At 38.0% G+C, this 14,935-nt stretch overlaps 1 long non-coding RNA gene across 2 annotated transcripts in view; it reads right to left on the bottom strand.

Annotated features, from left to right (window-relative positions):
• Positions 1-14,935, bottom strand: part of LOC144292741 (uncharacterized) — a 223,676-nt gene that overhangs the window by 177,067 nt on the left and 31,674 nt on the right. The gene's annotated exons all lie outside the window — the stretch shown is intronic.

Genomic DNA, 14,935 nt, shown 5'->3' on the forward strand with positions numbered 1-14,935 from the left:
CATCTTTTGAGTGGATGTGTTAATGTGCATATCAAGCTTTTAAGTTGCCTTTGACACAGCGCTGCCTTAGTTATTTGGGTTTAATCCCATTAGACCCCTTCAAATACCCTGAGCTCTGTCCAGACAGATCTGCATATGAGCTCTATCCCGTCTTTGTTCTTGGACTTCCTGCATCGCTTTCCTCAATATGTCTCCATCTCTCTGCCTAATACTGGTAGATAACTTTTATGGCTAAGCACTTTACAGATATCTTGCCATTACCTAAGACAAAATAAAACTGTGAGACAGGTGCTGTTAGCATCAACCCCATGACACACATGAGGTGGACAAGGCTTGGAAAGGTAAGCTGTCTCACTTCTTTGAGTTCCATAGCTCTCCCCAACAGCAGGGCTGCTAAGGTCAGCCTACTACCAGAAACGTTACTCCCAACCACCTTGCTTGCTGCCAACCCCTGGTAGTTCATCCTTCAAGCCTCAGTTCAAACACCACTTCCTCCATAAAGCTTTCTTTTATTATGTTGATCTTTATGAATCTCTCTTTTGTTCCAAACACCTGTTACTCTTAAACTCAGTGCCACGCTGTTAACCCTTACTCATTCAGTATGCATTTCACGCATATTAATGTTGTCTCTCCCATGACACCTTCAAGTCTTGAATAGGAATTGAGCAGAACTTGTTTTGTAAATTCCAGGATCTAGCATATTAGAAATGACCAGGAAAAACTCCCTCGTGAGCAGACGATTGATAAAGAATAACATAGAGTTACATTTGCAATATTTACCCTGGGATTCACAGGAAGAAATTCTCCTCAAGGCTGAAGTCTGACAAAGAAAGATCTGGCTTTTGCTTTTAACAACTTTAATTAAAAAAAAAAAGAAAAAAAGTTCAGTTAACTTCTTGTCACTCAAACCTGAAATTATATGTTCAGATTTGGAATTGTAAGACAGTTCGGATGAAGTAGGTTGCTTTTTAAAGATGAGGCTAAAATTGCCATCTCCAGTCATTAAAAATATTTAGGAACAAAGGAATCATATGACAACTTGTGACTGGTGCAATCAGAGAAGCCAGAGATTGGGATGTTTATTTTTACACTTCGGGAAGGAAGAAGCAAGGATCAGCCTCCATGTTTGACACCTTCGATGAGCTCAAGGGTTTTGCATCATATCACATGAACATAATGCCTCTCTTTATACCTGGATAGAATTAGGCACGGGCTCACAAGCAAGCCCCAGGCCAGAGCTATGAACATAAACTGGGTCTAAGCCTTCATAACTGAATCTGACCGTATAAACAACTCCAAACAAGTAAAGAAGTGTCCTTGTGAGTTTCCTTACAAGTTAAAAATAAACTGAAACAATTATGTAGTCAGATTATGGAAAGGTGATGAAATTGAAGCTGATTTAGGTAAATAATTCATGTTTCCCTAAAACCTATGACTACTACAAAATTAAGTTTAGCTTATGGAAAAGGAAAAACAAAATTCACGGAGCCCTTGGTTAGGATTGATATTCTTTAAATCTATTTCCAAACATTTCACAATGTCACCTTAAGTCATAGATTCGAATTTCAGGAGCAAACAACAGTTATTACCTGAAGACTCTTCTGTGGCCTATGCAAAAGCAACTCATGCTTTAAGTTCACTCCCAGTGCAAGAAATGTCCTATACAGCTGCTGATGGTTTAAGCTGAGGCCTCAAATAATTTACTAATTGAGTGAGAGTATGATAGGCTTATATATGTGCAACAAAAAATAAGTTCTCATTATGAACTGACTTCAAAAGAAAGACTGACAAAGGGTCACACAGTTTGTGTTGAGCTTACGGCAAGTGAAAATTGCTAAACTGAGCCAGATGCATAGTCTACTTTGGACAGTGCTCTCTAACAACACTTCAAATATCGTATAATGGGAGAATTAGTAAGGTTTTACTACTAACAACTTATTGCCGTTCGTTACCTCGCCAAAACATTTTAAGATTATTATACTTTTGTCATTATTACCTGCAATTGTTTAATTTATGAAAGGGAAACACCTGCCATTCGTACCATCTTTTTTGACTTACAAGATATCATGATGGGGGTGATTCCTTGCCTTGAGGGACTTCCCTATGAGATCTGTTCTAGTCTTACTCCTACCTCCACCCTTCTTCTTTTCATTCTGTCTTTTTGACCCACTGCTGAGATTCAGATAAGCTTATAGTCAAGGCAGCTTGTATTACAGAATTCATCACATCAACTCTCAGGCTACATGGTCTTAATATCTCCACATTTTACTAATTCTGTAGTCTCCCTGACCCTTGCTCCTTCTAGTTGTCCTTCTCAAATGCAGATCTTCTCAAATTATCCCTCTGTACAATTACTGAAATGGAAAGCTAGAGTGTAGTTAAGGTCCCCTGGATAGCAAGCAGAAGCTCAGATAAAAGTAGATTTGCCCTATGACTCAGCAATTGCACTACTAGGTATTTACCCCAAGGATACAAATGTAGTGATCTGAAGGGGCACCTGCAGCTCAATGTTTATAGCAGGAATGTCCAAAATAGCCAAACTATGGAAAGAATCCAAATGTCCATTGACAGATGAATGGATAAAGAAGATGTGGTATATATAGACAATGGAATGTTACTTAGTCATCAAAAAATGAAATCTTGCCATTTGCAGTGATGTGGATGGAACTAGAGGGTATTATGCTAAGCAAAATAAGTCTATCAGAGAAAGACAATTATCATATGATGTCACTCATATGTGGACTTTAAGAAACAAACCAGAGGAGCATAGAGGAAGGGAGGGAAAAATAAAACAAGGTGAAATCAGAAAGGGAGACAAACCAAAATAGACTCTTAACTCTAAGAAACAAATTGAAGGTTGCTGGAAGGGAGGAGGGTGGGGGGATGGGGTAACTGAGTGATGGGCATGTGATGTAGTGAGCACAGGGTATTATATTATATAAGACTGATGAATCACTTACCTCTACCTCTGAAACTGATAATACACTATATGTTAATTAATTGAATGGAAATAAAATAAAATAAAATTTTTTAAAAAAAGATTAAAGCCTTCCAATATCAAAAGTAAAAAAAAAAATAAAAGGGTAGCCTTGCAAGAGACTGATAAGGGGAATGCTGTGAAAGATAAAAGGAGAGAAGGAACAGAGGTAGTTAGAGAGACTTAGACCCCACTTAGGCCTGACATCTCTGCTAGGAGAGGCAGTGAGAGCAGCTTCTGAGGGGCCCTCATTGCCATGCAAGGGAGAGGCCTCTGCAGCACCTCCTGCATGGGAAGAGGGCCATTTCTTATTGGGAGGGGTGTCACCTCTGCAATTCCATAGTTTCAGGGAAGTCTGCTGAGCCCTCATCGGTAGGGGCATCTACCGCACTCCTCCCATCCTTCATCTCAGTGCCCTAAATCCTCTCAACCTGGCCCTGACCTTAGTGTGACAGACTTGCCAGGGCTTGTCTTTGAAATGATTCTGGGGCTCCACAACCCTAACTCTTAGGACTACCTGCTTGGCAGCTCAGTCTGCCTTCACCACCCACACACAACACACAGGATGAAGGAATCTTCAAAAGTTACCAAAAATGCCCCCTGGCTCTCATAATTAGCATTTAATTATTCGTTAACTGACTTAAGTTTCTCATTGTCCTTCTGCAGGGTATCAGTACAACTTAGTGTAACCAGCCAATTTCAGTCTTTACTTGCATTTTTTTTTTCCCTCATACATTTCAACTGCCTGAATCACTGAACCAGCAGAAAAGTGTTCCTTTCTACTAGGCTGTTTTCCCAGGTGACCACTGGTGAAGTTTTCAGCAGTTGAGTTCTCCCTTTGTACCAGAGACTATGTGTGCCCTCTTCTAGCTGGGCATTTAGGGATCTAATCCACAGACCTTATCTTACCATGTTGTATTGGATCATTTCTAGTACCAACTGGGTCCGCTTGGGAAGAAGATGCCCCATATGGAATTAGATGTGCAAGAGTTATTTTGAGAATGGTCCACAGAAGATAAAAGGGAGAGGGACCAAACAGGCTAGAAAACCATGACCAGGATTCTACAGGAGTGTGATGCATGTGTGATACCTGTAAATGGATATAAGGAAACAGCAGGATGGGATTCAAAGAGCCTCACAATGTGACGCAGCTCTAAGAAAGCATTGCGCTGGCTGAAAGGTAGCCCCAGAGGAAGGATGGCATGTTAGAAGGGTTCTACTTGGGGCAAGAATTGCACAGCTCTATGACCACCTCTGTGATTTGTCACTGGCCATAGCAGTCTAGGAATAGCATGGCCTCAGCAAGAATGCCGCGATGGATTATATGGTACATCACAGCCTGGCCAGAGAATAGCCCCCTCAATAGCAGATTCTCTTTCGAAAGGAGATCTTGCAGCACATTCCAAAGGCTGCCACAGGTGAATTTCAGGTGTGGACACACCGTAATTTTATATGAGAAAAATAATAATTACTTGATTTCTCCTCCCTTATCAACTAAAATTGCCCAATTACACCTAATGTTTGGTTTACTTTCAAAACCATGGCAACCTAATGCAAACAATTTCCCACACGTCCCAAGTCCTTTTGCTTGATATAACTATTAGCTCAGAACTCTTTGTTTTGTACTGAGAGTTTGCATTATTTATGGCTAAATGCATTACCTTGCTTTCTCTCATATTAAAATTTATCTAACCACTTTTCTACCTACTGTTCTGACTTAAATCATCTTTTCATAGGGCCCCTACCAATAGGGTTTCTGTAATGGGGACTTCCCATTTATAATGCATATTTGCAAGTTTTGACAAACATTTCTTCAATTTCATGCCTAAGTATCTCTGGGGATTTATCTATTGATTCACTTTAGATGCTTTTGGAATCTCTGAGCAGAATCTTCTGAGGAAGCTCTCTTTTCACAGCAACAGGGGACTCATTCTCTGTGTCAGCCTTGCATCCCGATACTAAAGAAACTAAATGAGGACCCAAAGTCTGAAGAGCCTAAGAAGTACACACCATATCTTAAAGGGTGAAATTTCCTGTATACAGGGTCATAGCTTAAGAGGCAAATTTAGCAGGTGAACACTGTCTTGCTACCTCAGACTCACCTAAATATAACACATTTAAAAAAAGAAAACCATGCCACGCTTTCCATGGGGAAGAGCAACTGCCGTTGGTAACTCTGCTGACATTATTGATGAACATAGAGAAAGTTGATCACTTACGTCCAGGCTATTTTACAAGGTTAAACATCTGCAGTCTTTCTTTTTTTTTTTTTTAATATATATTTTTTATTTGAGAGAGAGAGAGAGAGAGTGCAAGTGGGAGAGTGGCAGAGGGAGAGAGAATCTTAAGTAGACTCCATGCTGAGTGTGGAGCCGATGCTGGGTTCAATCTCATGACCCTGAGATCGCAATCGGAGTTGAAAACAAGAACCAGATACTTAACCGGCTGTGCCACCCAGGCACCCCACAACTGCACTCTTTCTATGTAATCTGTCATGTGTAGCACTACTGCCTGCCTCGTGAGGCAGTTTCTCAACTTATTCCAGATTGTATGGGTGCTAGCAATACAATTTGTATCGATAGGTAACTTGTGTAAGTCTCTCTTTAATGCTAAGAGATCTGACCAGCTTGATAACTTTCACTTGGCTGTTATATATATTTTTTTATTTGTATCTAAGCCACAAATTATGCCTGTACCATTCTCTCTCTGGACTGTTTTTATGTATTTTTGAAAAGTCCTCTTCTCTAACCCTTCTTTTCTACTTAGGGGGGAAACATGTTCTTAGGGTGCCTGCCTTTTGATCCTTAGGCCACATTAGTTTCTGTTTTTCTAATTCATTCAATCACTCAGATGCCCACCAATCTCTGTATTTCCTCCAGGACAAAATTATCACTGAAAGCAGCTGCTTAGTCAGAGACTGTATTTCCTAGCTACCCCAGCATCTAGATGAGGCTTTGTGCTTGATTCTCGATAATGGAATGAAGAAGAAATGATATGTGCCACCCTCCACCCTCCTTTCTGCTGGCTGGATATAAATCATGATAAAGCCTCCAGAGTTGGCAAGTTCCCAACATAAATGGAACGCAGGTCTATGACTTCCACGTAAAGAGAAGCTGTTTGCTCATCAAGAGTACCACGGCTAGACCTAGGGAGAAATTAAGTTCTATTGTATCAGACAACTGAAATTCCAGGGTGTATCTGTTGTAGTTACTGGCAGTACCATAATGAATGCAAGGCTTTTTAGGCAAGGAAAGATCCTAAGTATGGTTGTAGGAAATATCACCACATTTACCTTGAGCTTAGGAACATCTCTGAGTATATGTACACAGAATTTGTAATGTTCTACGGGAGAGGTAAAAAAAGAATGAAACTTTTATATAAAAATAATGAAACTGGATTGGAGTCTCTGTATAGAATCACTTTTTATAATAAAAATGGATAAGAATGTATTACAGACCCACAAACCAAAATAGCATGACTGAGATTCTAAAAACAACAATAAAAAAAAAAAAAAGGATTCAGTTAAGCTGAAAAACTAGGTCAAGTTATAAATCCATAGATTCATTTAACAGGAGATGTCGACTGGTGGAGTATTATAGCAGCCTGAGGATGAGGGAAGAATTTTGGAGAAGATGGAGGAACTGTGTCAAGAAAGGATGTCTAGTTTCATAGAATTTAGTGATTCATCAGTTGCATGTAACACCCAGTGCTCATTACATCACGTGCCCTCCTTAATGTCCATCACCCAGGGACCCCATCCGACACTCCCACCCCATCCAGCAACCATCAGTTTCCTGAGGTTAAGAGTCTCTTATGATTTGTCTCCCTCTCTTATTTTGTCTTATTTTATTTTTCTCTCCCTTCCTCTATGGAAAAGAAAGTTTTTTTGAGAACCTAAATATATATATATATATATATATTTGAGAACTTCAAAAAAAGAAAGTCAGTCTAAGGAGGAATACACCCAGAAGGGGGCAGTATGTAAGCCAGTAAGAAAAGGAAATCACAAACCAATATATTAACATCTTAAATATAGAAAGTAAGCACCACAGATATTTCCATTTTTATCTCCTACATGTCAGTGACATCTAGCTAGAACTCATAACTAAAATAAAACTTTTTTGTTGTTGTTCTTTTCTGTAGCTGCTGGTTGTAGGGAAAGGTATGCTGGACATGTAGGTTTCATATGACTGTCAAGAGCCACATGCAAAACTCATGGAATGATTCGGGACTGTCCTACCCTTTGCCTTGATGATGTCAACTTTATTAGGGGACTAAATTTGTTATTTATAGAGCTCAGGGCTAAATTAACAGGAGCTATGAAGGAAGTTCTATACAGGCATCAAAAATAAATATTGAGAAAAAAAGAATAAAATCTTTAAAAAATAAATAAAAATAAAAAAAGATTAAGGCTTCACAGTTCAAACATATGTTCCGTTTTTTTTTTTTTTTCCATATTTATCCTACAAACTCATTATTGAGGTATGGGGCATTTTATTTTTATTTTATTTTTTTTAATTTTTAATTTATTTATGATAGTCACACACAGAGAGAGAGAGAGAGAGAGGCAGAGAGATAGACAGAGGGAGAAGAAGGCTCCATGCACCGGGAGCCCGACGTGGGATTCGATCCCGGGTCTCCAGGATCGCGCCCTGGGCCAAAGGCAGGTGCCAAACCACTGCGCCACCCAGGGATCCCAAAGTATGGGGCATTTTAAGGATATGAATATGGAAGTCAGTCACTTTCCTCAAGGAGCTGTGAGTCCACCGAGGGATCCAGAAAAGTGAACGGATATGACATTACTATGGAATCAAGTGCTGTGATACATTTATTTCAGGGAAATATATGCGTTGACTCAAAAACCATAATAAAAATAGTCAAACTCATGGAGAGTCAACCAAAATTTCACAAGTAAGTCATGACTGAATCATTCAGTTCTAGTGGCAGGAAGCTAGACAAAAGCAGTTGGAATTCTGATTTTTTTCCCTTTAGTTTTCTGACAGCCACCTGTTTTGCCTTTCATATTCTCTTTCCTCTCTTCTCCCCATGTAATCCTTTTCATTCCCTCTCTCTCTCTCTATTTTTAAGGTAATCTCACACATCTTCTTGAACCCAACTTCACTTCTACACAGCACAATGGTAGTTTTAATATCACAGTCTTTGGAGTCATACTGGTGGGGTTCAAACCTGACCTTGCCACTTACTACTTGTGTTCCTATTTACTTACGATTTCTGTGTCTCACTCTGTCTTTGCTTAAAAAATTGTGTTCATTTTATAAGGCTTTTTCATGAAGACTTAATAAGTTTATATACATAAAGTGCTTAGAGTCTGGCACATGGTAAGTGCTCTGTGGTTGGGAATTGGTTTCCTGTTGTGACTGTTAACAAATCACCACATACTTCGTGATCTCAACCAATAGCCACTCATTATCTTAGTTCTGTAGATCAGTCTGGAAAAATTCTACAGGGTTCTCTGCTGGGGGACTTACAAGGCTGAAATAAAGGTGTTGGCTGGCTTAGGCTCTTATCTGAGGCTCTGCAAGAGAATCTGCTTCCTGGTTTATACAAGTGAGCAACAAAATCAGTTCTTTATTATTGTAGGACTGTGGTCCCTTTCTTTGACATTTGGGTCCCTCCACTCTAAGCCTGCAGTGACATATTGACTCTGTCTTATGCTCTGAATCTCTTGCCTTTGAATCTTCTATCACATCTCTCTGTTTTGCTTTCCTCTTCTGCCTTTACGGGCTCATGTGACTACATCGCACATACCTAGATGCTTCTGGATAATCTATCTCAAGGTCAGATGATTAGTAACTTCAATTATATCTGTAAAGCCTCCTTTGCCATGAAACACATGTCTACAGGCACAACATGAGGTGGTGAAGGTTATAGAACCAAAATTCTGTCTACCACAGGTTATTAGGTATTCTTTTTGTTATTATTCAAATGAGTAGAGGACTAGCATCAGTAGGGAAATAGAATGTTCTGGATGATAATGTTTTCTAGTGACTTGGAAGTTACTTCATTTAAAGAATTAAACTTTGGGGCATACGGAATGAATGCACTGATGAACAAACAGAAATCTTGAATTATTATCTGTGTGCACATTTATAATACCAATCTTTATATTTTTTAAATATAACACTGTTATCGCTAAACTTTAACACAAATCTGTCACACACTTTCAAAAGTACTTATGAAATTGTGATGTTAAGGCCACTTCTGATTTAAAAAACTGAATAAAATTAGCGAGAAGAAATCATTTTTACAAAATTTAACTTGAAGGCAATTGCAGAAATCTGAAAAATCATAGACCTTTCTCATATATGTTTTGTTCTGAAATATGATTAGGATTAATTCCTGATAATATAATAAAAATGAAGTATACGTATTAAATAATTAGGCTTCAATATAAAATGAAAACATTTAAGTGACAATTATTTCTAAATATTTCACTGTCAGGATAAACCTAAACTAGATCTTGCTGGAAATTTAGAACAGAAAGCTTCAAAAGATTATGGAAAAGAAAATAAAAAATAAAATAAAATACATGTTTTACTTCTTTTGCATGCCTGCTGTATAAAGCTGGAAACTGACATTCACATGGGTAGATTATTTCTGAAGATTTTCTTTTCTTTTGGTTTATGGATTTATGATAGACAACTTGTAAGTATAGATACTTGAATTTTCTGAGCATGGTAACGTCTCCCTGGCATCTGTTCATGGCTAAGAATCTCACTGTGGGGCTAGTTATTTGTATTTAGGGATGGCAGGTGTCTACAGGAGCCATTTCTCACTTTGTTCTGGACAGTGGATCTGTATACACGTGTACATGCATATGTACATGTGTACACCTACGCAAGCGCTCTCACACTTATACACACACACACACACACACTATTGATTTACATATCAATTAACAATGATTTGGAATGTTTTTCAAACACATTTTTTTTTTTACTTTAGTGTGTAATCTATATACTACCACCAACACAACATCAGCTGTCTAGAAACACAGACATGTCACTGAGAAAGAAGTGGACAGAGATAGGCAATGAGTATTTCTAGACCTTGTGAGTTATACCATAACTTGCAATGTTCTTTCTATTTTGCTCTCATTTCCTGCTCCTATTTTTTTCTCATCCATTTTTAGATCTAACTTGCCAAAGTCTCCTTGTAAGCATGTTTACTCATGCAGTTACTGTTTTCTCTCACTTCCCTCACATTAACCAGATTTTGGCCCAGTACAGACTTTGCTTGACATCTTGGAATAGAGTGATTTAGATCAAAATTCAACCTCCTGTTTCACATGGACAAGATGACATTTAAATCTCCAAGGGTTTATTTATGCAAATATCAAATATCAGGAGTGACTATGAGTCACTATGAAATTTCCTAAATCTCCTTTTAGCTATAGTTAATAATTTACAGGTTGAAGGATACATGCTGGATTATAATCAAATCCTTCAGAGGAGAGGTTGCTGGGACAATAGCCTTTCACTATTTAGCATCCATTTATATGATATCACTGAGACTTCTGGCATAGTTTTCATGCCCAAAATGTTTTTAACATCTGTGTGACTGTTCTTTTTTTAAGACTGAGGATTCAGTACTCATTAATCTCTCAAACCCCAATTGGCCTTCAGAAGCAGCTGAATGCTTTCTTTGAGGAGTGCACAAAATATAATCTCAAAATAAATCACAAAAAGTGTAAGGTAATGGTTTTTAGTTCTAGGAAATGCAAGAGTTCCTGGTATGCTAAGGGAGTTAAGTTTAATGTGGTGAAATATTTTATGTGGCTTTGCCTTATCTTTCACTTAAATCTGTCATGTGAAAAGCAAAGAAAGTTGAAAGTCTCAGCAACAATAGTGGATTAGATTTAGGAGGGAATGAATTGATGCCCATTTTTACGATATATCAACCTAAAGCAGGTTTCCAGATTCTCTGTTGCTCAGAAATGCATAATATCCACGATGGTAAACATAATAAAACTGCTTTTGGAAAATGAGGATGACATTTATTTGACACAGAGGGTGCTTAATCTCTGTAGGTAAATCAGATGGTGGAAAAACAGCTTTTCCATTAGGGCTGCATTTATTATCATATCTGCACCTTTGATAAGATGGTCAAAATGAATGGATCGACTGGGCTATAGGCAGTCAGAAGCCTATGCTCATAGGCATGAAATGAACAGTTACTGACGGGGTTTTCAAGAGAAATGGAATATACTGAACTGGACCTATCCAGAATGCTAAAATGGAAATGGCAAAGAGATAGTTTCATAAGAGGAATTTTATTCTGGGTGAAACATAAATGCAAAATACTTAACTCCACAATTTAACATTTAGCTTATTGTTATTTGGGAAAATAGGTGTTTCTATAATGTGGTGGACATTGAATATCCTGCTAGCTTGCCTTAACATGTTCAAAAACTAGATTATTCCAAGTATGCTGAAGCAGAAATATTTTGTGACCTGAAAGAAAAGGGCATTTGCCATAGTCTTTAAGTGATGGAGAGACTTAAGGAAATGTAATTTCTTAAAGAAATGGTCAAGAAGTGTTTTTTTCAAGTGCATTATTCTTATCCTTAGAGGATGATTTAGAAACTTTATGAGTAACTACATGATTAGTTATGGAAATCCATCCTTGTTGTAAGACCTATAACTTGCATAATCAATTGTACATGGCTGCTTTTAAGTTCATGGTTGCCTTGGGCGCAGCTTGCCAATGAATGCTTATGTGATATAACGTGAGAAAGAATTAATAAGATACAATGATGAAACGGACTGGAAAACAGTTGAAAATATAAATAGTGCCTTTGATTTTTAAAAAGAAGATTCCTGCCAGAATAACACAGATCCAGATAATAGAGCACTCAGGAAGCTAAATTCTGATAGTTTGTAGTCCCTTGCCTGCATGGTTAAACCACTTTGGAAATAAGCTTTAATGCTTAGATTTCTGAATCAGCTAGTGTGATCACTCCTCTCATTTTAGGCCCATAATCCTCTTGATTTTTATCAAAGTTATACATGTACTTAGACTAAAGAGTCAAAAATTTTTATAAGGGTTATTTAGAAAAACAGCAACTCCTCACCATCCTCCACAGACAAAAACCACTTTTGGCGTATTTTTTTGGCACTTCTCTCCCTGCTGCTAGTAATATACTTGCAATGCTATGTCTTGATTTTTCAGTGTCAGGTTATAATCTATCGACTTCCCACTGCTAAAATGTTTACTTCATGGCTCCCGACAGCTCTAGAAAATAGGGTTACCCTTACCATGTCTCCATCAGCCTGTTAAAGTTATATGGTAATTTCGAATAGATCATTATTCATTGCTTAAATTATTATAACCATGTAAATACTTACCACAGCTGCTCCATTTAGTAAACTGTATTACTTTTCCTTTTTTGATGCAAGTTAAAATTTTTCTATGAAATGAAAAATTGTCTAGTTTGGCTTGGTTTTCTTGATCGTCTCTTCAAGCACAAACTCTTGTGTATCAAGTATTCTATTAATTTAGTATTCCAGAAGAAGTATTTCCTTGTGCCCTCTGACCTGCTGCAATCTGGGCTGCTTGCCCTGCCATGCCTGGTTACCCAGCTGTTATGTGACCTTCCGTCCCCATCATCCTAGGGACTCACATTTTCTTCTCTGTGCTCTGTCCTGTTGCTATGCCTGTCTTTTCCTTGCTCCCTCCCTCCTTCCCTCCCTCCCTCCCTCCCTCCTTTTCTTCCCTCTCTCCTTCGCTTTCTTCCCTCCCTCCCTCCCTTCCTCCTTTCTTTCCTTCTTCCTTCCTTGTAGAGCATGGCCACCCAGGAGTTCCAACAAGGATATATGGGGGTGGGGGGACTTCTGAGGCTTTATATTGTGTGAAAGTGCCATTACTTCTATCTTGTTGATAGTTCATCTTGTTACAGAATTCTCTATCAATTTCCATCAGAAATCTGAAGGTACTTCTCTTTTGGCTTTCGTTGCTCCCAGTTTTCAAAGTTGCTGCCAACAAAAATCTGAAGCCATTTTATTATCATTATCATTATTATTATTATTAATTATTTTTAGAGAGAGTGCATATGTATGGGGTGGGATGAGGGGAGGGGCCGAGAGAGAGAGAGAATCTTAAGCAGGCTCCAAGCCCAGCGCGGAGCCCCATGGGGGGCTGGATCTCACAATCTTGAGATCATGACCTAAGCTGAAATCAAGATTCAGAGCTCAACCGACTAAGTCCCCCAAGTGTCCCCACAAAATCTGAAGCCATTTTAATTCCTAATCCTCTTTGGGTGAACTCCAGTCTCTCTCTATCCTCCCTTCCTCCCACCCACCTCTCTAGAAACTTGTTGCATTTTCTTTTTGTCCTCAGTATTCTGAAGTATGGCAATGGCACACTATGATACAGGTCTGTTTGCATCCACTACGTTAGGCATGTAATGAGTCTTTCAACCTGAAGTTTTCAATTATTTTTTTTTTTTAGTTACTTTATTTTTCTTCTTTTTTCCCCCAGTTTTCCATTTCTGGAACGCTTTTTTTTTTTTTTCCATTTTCTTTGTATTATCCTTCTGGATTGTCTTATTTTCTTGTTATTTTTGTTTTCTTTATTTAAAATTATTTCTTGCTACTCTCATTTTTGTTATGCCATATAAAGTCAATAAAGTCAATGTTTTCTTTATATTCTTGCTTTTTATAATTGGTGTTTAGAGACATTTTTATTTCTATTAGTTGTTAGGTTTTAATTTGATTCAATTTTGTTAGATCTATGCTTTTCAGTTTACCAGCTCAAATGCATTAGCTCCCTCCAAGTCAAATGACCTGGAAGTTATTACCATCTACTTACACTTTGCTCTATTTTTTTTTTTTTTTTTGTCTTAGAGATTGTGTAAACCTATTTTCTATCATATTTTTAATATGCTATAGCTCTTCTGGCTTTCACGATGTTTCTTTTATTATAACATTCTGTTCGTTTTCTCCCACAGTTGAAATATCTCCTCTTACACTCACTGGATATTAATAAAACATTTATCTTTAAAATTCTCTCCTCTTTACGCCGTCTGTTTCTTCCAAACTGCTTTTTCTATTTTTTCCTACTTTTCCTGTGGCAGGCTTCCTTCAGATATCTGGTCATTCTAAAGTACCAAAAAAATTAATTGGAAGTTCTGAGACATGAGTGGATTATGTCATCTGTGAACATCACAGTAGGACGATGTAGCTGAGCTTTTAGTTTTATGATCTCTAGATATAATATCCTGAAAGGATCAGATACCCAGAGAAAGTGTTTCTAGTTCTTTGTCTAGAGGATGGGGGCTTAGCTACTCATTATCAGGAAACCAACTAGGAAAGGAGAGCTGGAGGTCGCAGTCATCAGTGTTCATACTTGACTCCTCTTTTTCTTTTATCATATTATCTTTGTCTTCAACCCTGAAAGGTGTCTTAAACCCTCCCTGTTTCATTCCTTTAAGAGAACATGCCTCCAATGTTGGGCAAGATTTATGAGGTGCAGGCATTTGGCTGCCCAGATCCGGGAAGGGGAATCTAGAAATGTGACTGCACTTAAAATCCCCCTTATTCTAGCTCTTTCTTTCTACTCACTTATAATGGTATCTGATGCTACTATATATTTAGCCCTTGGGAAATTCTGTTAGAAATCTGATGAGTTTGAAGCTTTCTCCATTGCTAGTTTAAGACTCAGTTTTCTGGGTTCTCTTAAGTCTTTTGCCAGTTGAACATCTGCTTTCCAGCTTCTAAAATTTTGTTGCTTTTGCTTCTTTTTTTCATTTTCCCTGTGCCGGTAGGTTTATGCCTTGGGTGGGGAATCAATTTATTATCGTTCAAGTGAAATTTTGAGAGGGAACAAAATTAGACATATGTGTTCAATCTGCAGCAGATTGTGTTTTCTAAAGATGATCACAACAGCATCTCCTATCCCTTATGCTCTTCTTTTAATGTGACTATGACATTTCTTTCA

The sequence above is a fragment of the Canis aureus genome, chromosome 2, assembly GCF_053574225.1.
Source record: "Canis aureus isolate CA01 chromosome 2, VMU_Caureus_v.1.0, whole genome shotgun sequence".
Classification (NCBI taxonomy): domain Eukaryota; kingdom Metazoa; phylum Chordata; class Mammalia; order Carnivora; family Canidae; genus Canis; species Canis aureus.